Genomic DNA, 6,413 nt, shown 5'->3' with positions numbered 1-6,413 from the left:
CTACTGAACTCATGAATTCAACATGGAATCAAGGTAATTATTGGTAGGCATACGTTAAAATGCAAACCGAGAAAACTAATTTCTTTAATATTTTATGTCTAAGAAAATAAATTAGATAAATGACTTAATATTTTCAAGGAGTGTGGTAGAGTATCATTTAAAGCCCATTCTATGACGGGGTGTATGCAGAAAGTTACATCTTAGTGTCACTATAAATTGTTCTTTTTCATAGACTTGAAAACGCGAAGGTGATAAAAGGTGTTCTCTTGATATACTAGTAAATGAGTTCCAAAGTCTCCCTCGTTGCACATATTTTATCTGCCCAAAGGAAATAACCAATGAAGGAAATCAAACTGTGATTAAATATCTTACAAGAAATGTAGGCATTATGTTGTACTCTTTTACCACTGTCCCAGGTTAGGAGAAGGGTTGGGATCCCACAAACATGTTTAACCCCACCACATTATTTATGTATGTGCCTGTCCCAAGTCAGGAGCCTGTAATTCAGTGGTTGTCGTTTGCTTATGTGTAACATATTTGTTTTTCGTTCATTTTTTTTTATGTAAATAAGGCCGTTAGTTTTCTCGTTTGAATTGTGTTACATTGTCATATCGGGGCCTTTTATAGCTGACTATACGGTATGGGCTTTGGTCATTGTTGAATGCCGTACGGTGACCTATAGTTGTTAATGTCTGTGTCATGTTGGTCTCTTGTGGACAGTTGTCTCATTTGCAATCATACCACATCTTCTTTTTTTTATATTTGATCGATGAAAAATGTTCTTTTCAATGTATTTATATTTCCAAGGGCCGTGACTCATCAGTGTTAATTGTTTGTAGGCACTCTTACAAAACCTTGCTGATATCAGCCTTTGATACGAAATTCTTTAAAAAAATCAACAAGAAATGAGGTTGTGAGAATGCTCACAAAGCAATATTCAATATTAATTACATTCCAAAGAGACATAACTCCTGTAAAAGTAACTGATAAGCGATGTAATTATTTTTCTAAATCACCAAGACATTGATATCAGTTTTCATAACAACCTACAAGATTGCATGAATTTAGGTGTGAGAGTGCAAAAAATGCAATTTAAAGTGTCTGCTTGTAACTTAGTGTTAAGAAACTAAAACAACATTTCCTTTTTTATCCAAATGATTGTTTCTTCCAAAATAAAACCTGACAAAACTTTAGAATGAAATTCAAAACAGTGTAGCTGTGGCCATTGATTGACACATTAAAATCATCCATTGACTGGGACAATTTACGTGAACGTTTGTCTGTAACGACCACTGTTCACGACGTACCTACGATAGACATTTAAACTGTGGGGTCACCAAAGGTTTCTTAACGCCTTTAATTATAAAATAATTCGAAAAATTAATCAGGAATAACCTTTGTGTTTTGATTTATATAATTGATATAAATCAAAATATCGTGTTATTTCTGATTAATTTTCGAATTACTTTATTTAGGTGTTGAGAACCTTTGGTGACCCCATAGTTTAAGTGTCTTTAAAAAGTACATAGTGAGCATTGGTCGTTACATACAAACGTTCACCTAAATTGTCCCAGTCAATGGATGATTTTAATGTGTCAATCAATGGCCACAGCTACACTGTTTTGAATTTCATTCTAAATGAAAAATTACTAACATTGTACAATGCGATCAATTTTATTAAATAATTAAAAAATATTCATTGTATAATTCAAGAACATGCTGTTCAAATAATCATCCATTTCATCATGTCCAAATCCAGCAAGTCTTTCACTATTTGCAATATCCGTAAACACATTTATAAGAACAACATCTCGAGCGAGATCGACATCTGTTTCCATAACTGAGGCAGGGTCTAGGAGCGAGGCGTCTCTCGCGGCTAAAAATAGGAATATTTTTATATATTTTCAAACCAGTAGGTACAATTAAAAAGCAATGTGGCGAAATGCGTCAATGTCAAAGCGACCCAACATCACAATGAAACTAGAAGCTACATTTCGGACGTCAGGTTTTTTATGATATAATTGCTGTCCTCTTTTGAATCTCTGTTTTTAAGTTTCCAAATGTTTTTTTTTACTGCTATGCAAATTTGGAGATGTGGTACGGTTGCAAATAATAGAGTAATTACCAGTTTGTTAATAAAATACCATACTATAATTCAAACGTAAAATGATATGCAATAAGAATGTTAAAAAATATACACGGCCTCTTTGTCAAATAGTTATTTTAGTATTTGCCAAGTTATATTTTATAGCGAACTTTTCGTTTAATCATCAAATATCATACCTTAAAAGGCGATTTCCAAGCGTTTCTTCATTTGCGATGCTAGCTGAAAAGATAGGTATTTTTTAAAATAAAAATGACTTGTGACTATATTGAAATACATTTTCATACGAGTTATTGTTATAACGATTTTTATACAATTATATTACAATTGAAAAACACTTTATGGTTTATATGCTGATTTTCAAGACAAAAGTTGAACAGATCCGGAAGTATAAAAGAATGAAAAATAAAGTAACAAAATAAAGCATGCATTTTAACGCACAAAAACTAAATTCGCCATTTTATTCATTGCAAAGACATCGTTTCAAGAAAGCCAATAACGTCTCGGTAGAAAAATGTCAAATTAAAAAAATATTCCAAAAATCAGATCTACTGACAACATTTACAATTAGAAACGAAACTCATTAAGTCTTATTTTGAGATTGAGATTACGGATTGGCTAAAGAAACCAACCCTAGATTATATGAAATTAGTCAAACTCCGAACCAGCGGTAAGGTTTTTTTTTTGTATATACATGTAGATATAGGAAGATGTGGTATGAGTGCCAATGATACAACTCTCAATCCAAATAACAATTTATAAAAGTAAACCATTATAGGTCAAGGTACGGCCTTCAACACGGACCCTTGGCGCACATAGAACAGCAAGCTATAAAGGGCCCCAAAAATTAGTAATGTAAAACTATTCAAACAGGAAAACCAACGGTCTAATCCTGATAAAAAAACGAGAAACGAGAAACACGTATGAATTATACATAAACAAACGACAACTACTGTACATCAGATTCCTGACTTAGGACAGGTGTAAACATTTGCAGCGGGATTAAACGTTTTGATGGTAATAAACCTTCTCCCGTTTCTGAAACAATAGTTTAACATCACAACAAGAAAAACACACTATAAAATAACTTACTTCCAACGAAGGCTAACATCAGACAAAGTAGAATACAAACAGAAATCTTCATGACTCTTGTTGACTGAAAGATATCTAGAAATGAAGAAGAAAAAAGAAAGAATTAATAAAATGTGAGCATAACGTCTGCTGATACTGTTACCAAATAAGGAGATGTGGTTATTGTGGTTATAAATGCCAATGAGACAACTATCTAACAGACCAAACTGTTTTTAGTCTGTTATTATTGGGTATTGTATGACCGGACGAAAAGCATGCTAATTATTTGGACTATCATCTTTCTGACTTTAATTACTATATCTTTCAATTGTCATTTTTAGCTCAAATATTCCCACACGATTATCTTTGGTTTAAACTGTATGTTTCTACTAATCCGATAATGGACTTCGTATCTACGTGTCAAAGACAGTTTTTAGCAGATTATCTGAACAATGGACAATTATTGCCTAATCCGTTGTTATATGTATTTCTAAATTATTCTGTTTTATATACTTCTTAAAAATAATTTGTATTCAGTTTTGGATAGGTTCTTAAACCGTCAACACCGGACTCAATATTGTAACATCGTTTATATTCTTGTTGGATCGTTTATTAAATTGTTAAACTTTATACCGACTTGAATCTTCATTTTAGTACCCAGCAAATAGTCTGGCTATAATTGTCAAACTAAAAATACATTTACGATTTGAATGATCATGATTTCTTATACATGTGATATATAACTTTTACACGAGAAACTAGAAGTGAAAATAGAAAAAGTCAAATCTCCTGATACATTTGAAGATAACATTTATTTTTGCAATTACCAACCTCACAAGAAAACTCAAGAACTTTCAGCAATTTCGATAAGGTCTTAGATTTGGCATGACGGTGATATCCTTATTAGAGTAACCTGTTTCTCGTGCAGTTAACAAACTTTGTATAAGGGAGCTACCATTTGATTTTGATGGGGCCTAAGATGAAATTTGAAAAAAATAGGCAGGACAGGTGTTTTGAGTAAAAAAAAAAGGCAGGATGAGACACTTGCAAAAAAAAGTCAGGACGACAATTTAGGTAAAAAAGTCAGGATAAACTAAAAAAAAAAAAAAAGGCAGGACAGAGATTACAGCTAAAAAAAATGCAGGACAACATTTTTCATCCTAGCCCCCCTTCCCCTAAAAATCAAATGGTAGCTCTCTAAACTGGGTTAAATTACTTTTTGTTTTGTATTTATACAAATACATTCTTGCAGTATTCAACTTCCGTGTAAATCGACAGAAAATGTTGAAATTGTCGAAACAATTATTTTGTTCTCTCTTGAAACAAGAGAAAAGCTCGGCGAGCCTCTTTCTAAAACTCGTATTAAATAGAATTCCTACATTGTACATATATTTTTAGTTTTATGTGTATGTTTCTGAAGAACACAGACAGAGCCGATCGAAAAACTGAAGTACTCAAATAAAACTTTACATAAAAAAACATATATTTACATTTCAATTATACAATAAGCAAAATCGTCGAAGAAACGGTAAAGAAAATCGCGATTGGAAACATTAATGAAAAAGGCTTATCTTTCTATGATTCTTTTTGATTCTTTGATTCGAGAATAATACAACAATAAGCAGATGTGGTATGTTGTCAATAAGACAAACATCCACCAAAGTTCAAATGTAATGAAAGTAAGTAATTATAGGCCACTGCATGGCCTTCAACAATGAGAAAAACACTTTATAGGTGCCTATAAAAATATGTGTACTTACAGTTAACTACGCTAGGAGACAGAAAAAGAAGATAAACATTTGGACAAATACACTTGCTTTTATAGGAAAAAGTGGCGAAAACATGTCAATAAATTTAACTTGTAAAAAAATGTTTATTTGTTTGTGGTTACACGTACTTACACGAATAAATATAAACATAATGTTAAAAGGCTAAAATTGTAATTATGATAATTTTGACATTTGATTTGCACCAAATGCATAGCAGTTAATTTGTTAACTTTAACATCTAATGAGTTGAATTTCATTTTGGAAATCTAAAACCAAGATTTTCATCGTCATTACTTTACATTGGTCCAAAAAGGTGATATTTTTGTCAAGTACTTCATCGAATTTCTTAAATCTACTAGAATCATATTCAAGACAGTGTGGCTGTGGCCATTGATTGACGACCTTAATTATCCCATTTACTGGGACAGATTAGGTGAACTTTTGTCTGTAATGACCACTGCTCACTACTTACTTATTATAGAATTTAAACTGTGGGGTAACCAAAGGTTCTTAACGCCTTCAATAATAAAATAATTCGAAAAATTAATCAGGAATAACCTTTATGTTTTGATTTATATTATTGATATAAATCATAACATCGTGTTATTCCTGATTAATTTTTCGAATAACTTCATTTAGGTGTTGAGAACCTTTGGTGATCCCACAGTTTAAGTGTCTTTAACAAGTACATAGTGAGCAGTGGTCGTTACAGACAAACGTTCACATAATCTGTCCCAGTCAATGAGATAATCTAGGTCGTCAATCAATGGCCACAGCCACACTGTTTTGAATATGATTCTATCAGGATGACAATTTGCTTAGCCAAACGTACTTAAACGCACCAACTACGAAGTTGAAAGGCACTGAAAACTAATATTTCTAAAATTTGTGTCAAATATGGCTTAATTCTTCTAAACCTGGATAGAAACGTTTTTCTCGAATCATTCATATTTTTTTAAAAACAAATTTAAGAGAAATATAATTAATAAAGTATACTACTGGGATAGTGATATCATAGACCCCCCTAACTGTGCACTTTTCACACAATTCTGCAGATTTTTTTTTCGAATGTAGAAAATTTGATACTTTGCACGAGTGAAGTTTTATCCTGTCCAGTACTATTTACAAAAGTTACATAACATTTGTAAGAAAATAACCATCACTGGAAGTTAATCAATTTTCACCCTTTCTTGTCTGGGTAAAAGCTTTAGTAACCATGCAACTTCAAGCTTCAAAAATATTCTATAGAAACACAAAATAAAAAAATAATGGAGCTTTGAAACACCCAAGAGCTAGTCTTATGATTCAGAATGTTTTTAATGCAATGAAATGTCGGATGTCAAATTCAAGGGAATATTTTGTTTGTTAAATGAGTACACGGGTTTGACCTTTACAAAAAGTCGGAGATTTTTTTATGCTTTATCCCATTCTCCTAACCTAAATGTTTTTGTTCCAGCAGACAAAGAATG

The sequence above is a fragment of the Mytilus galloprovincialis genome, chromosome 4 (assembly GCF_965363235.1).
Source record: "Mytilus galloprovincialis chromosome 4, xbMytGall1.hap1.1, whole genome shotgun sequence".
NCBI lineage: Eukaryota > Metazoa > Mollusca > Bivalvia > Mytilida > Mytilidae > Mytilus > Mytilus galloprovincialis.
The sequence above is the reverse complement of the archived record's forward strand: the minus strand, read 5'-3'. Positions refer to the sequence as shown.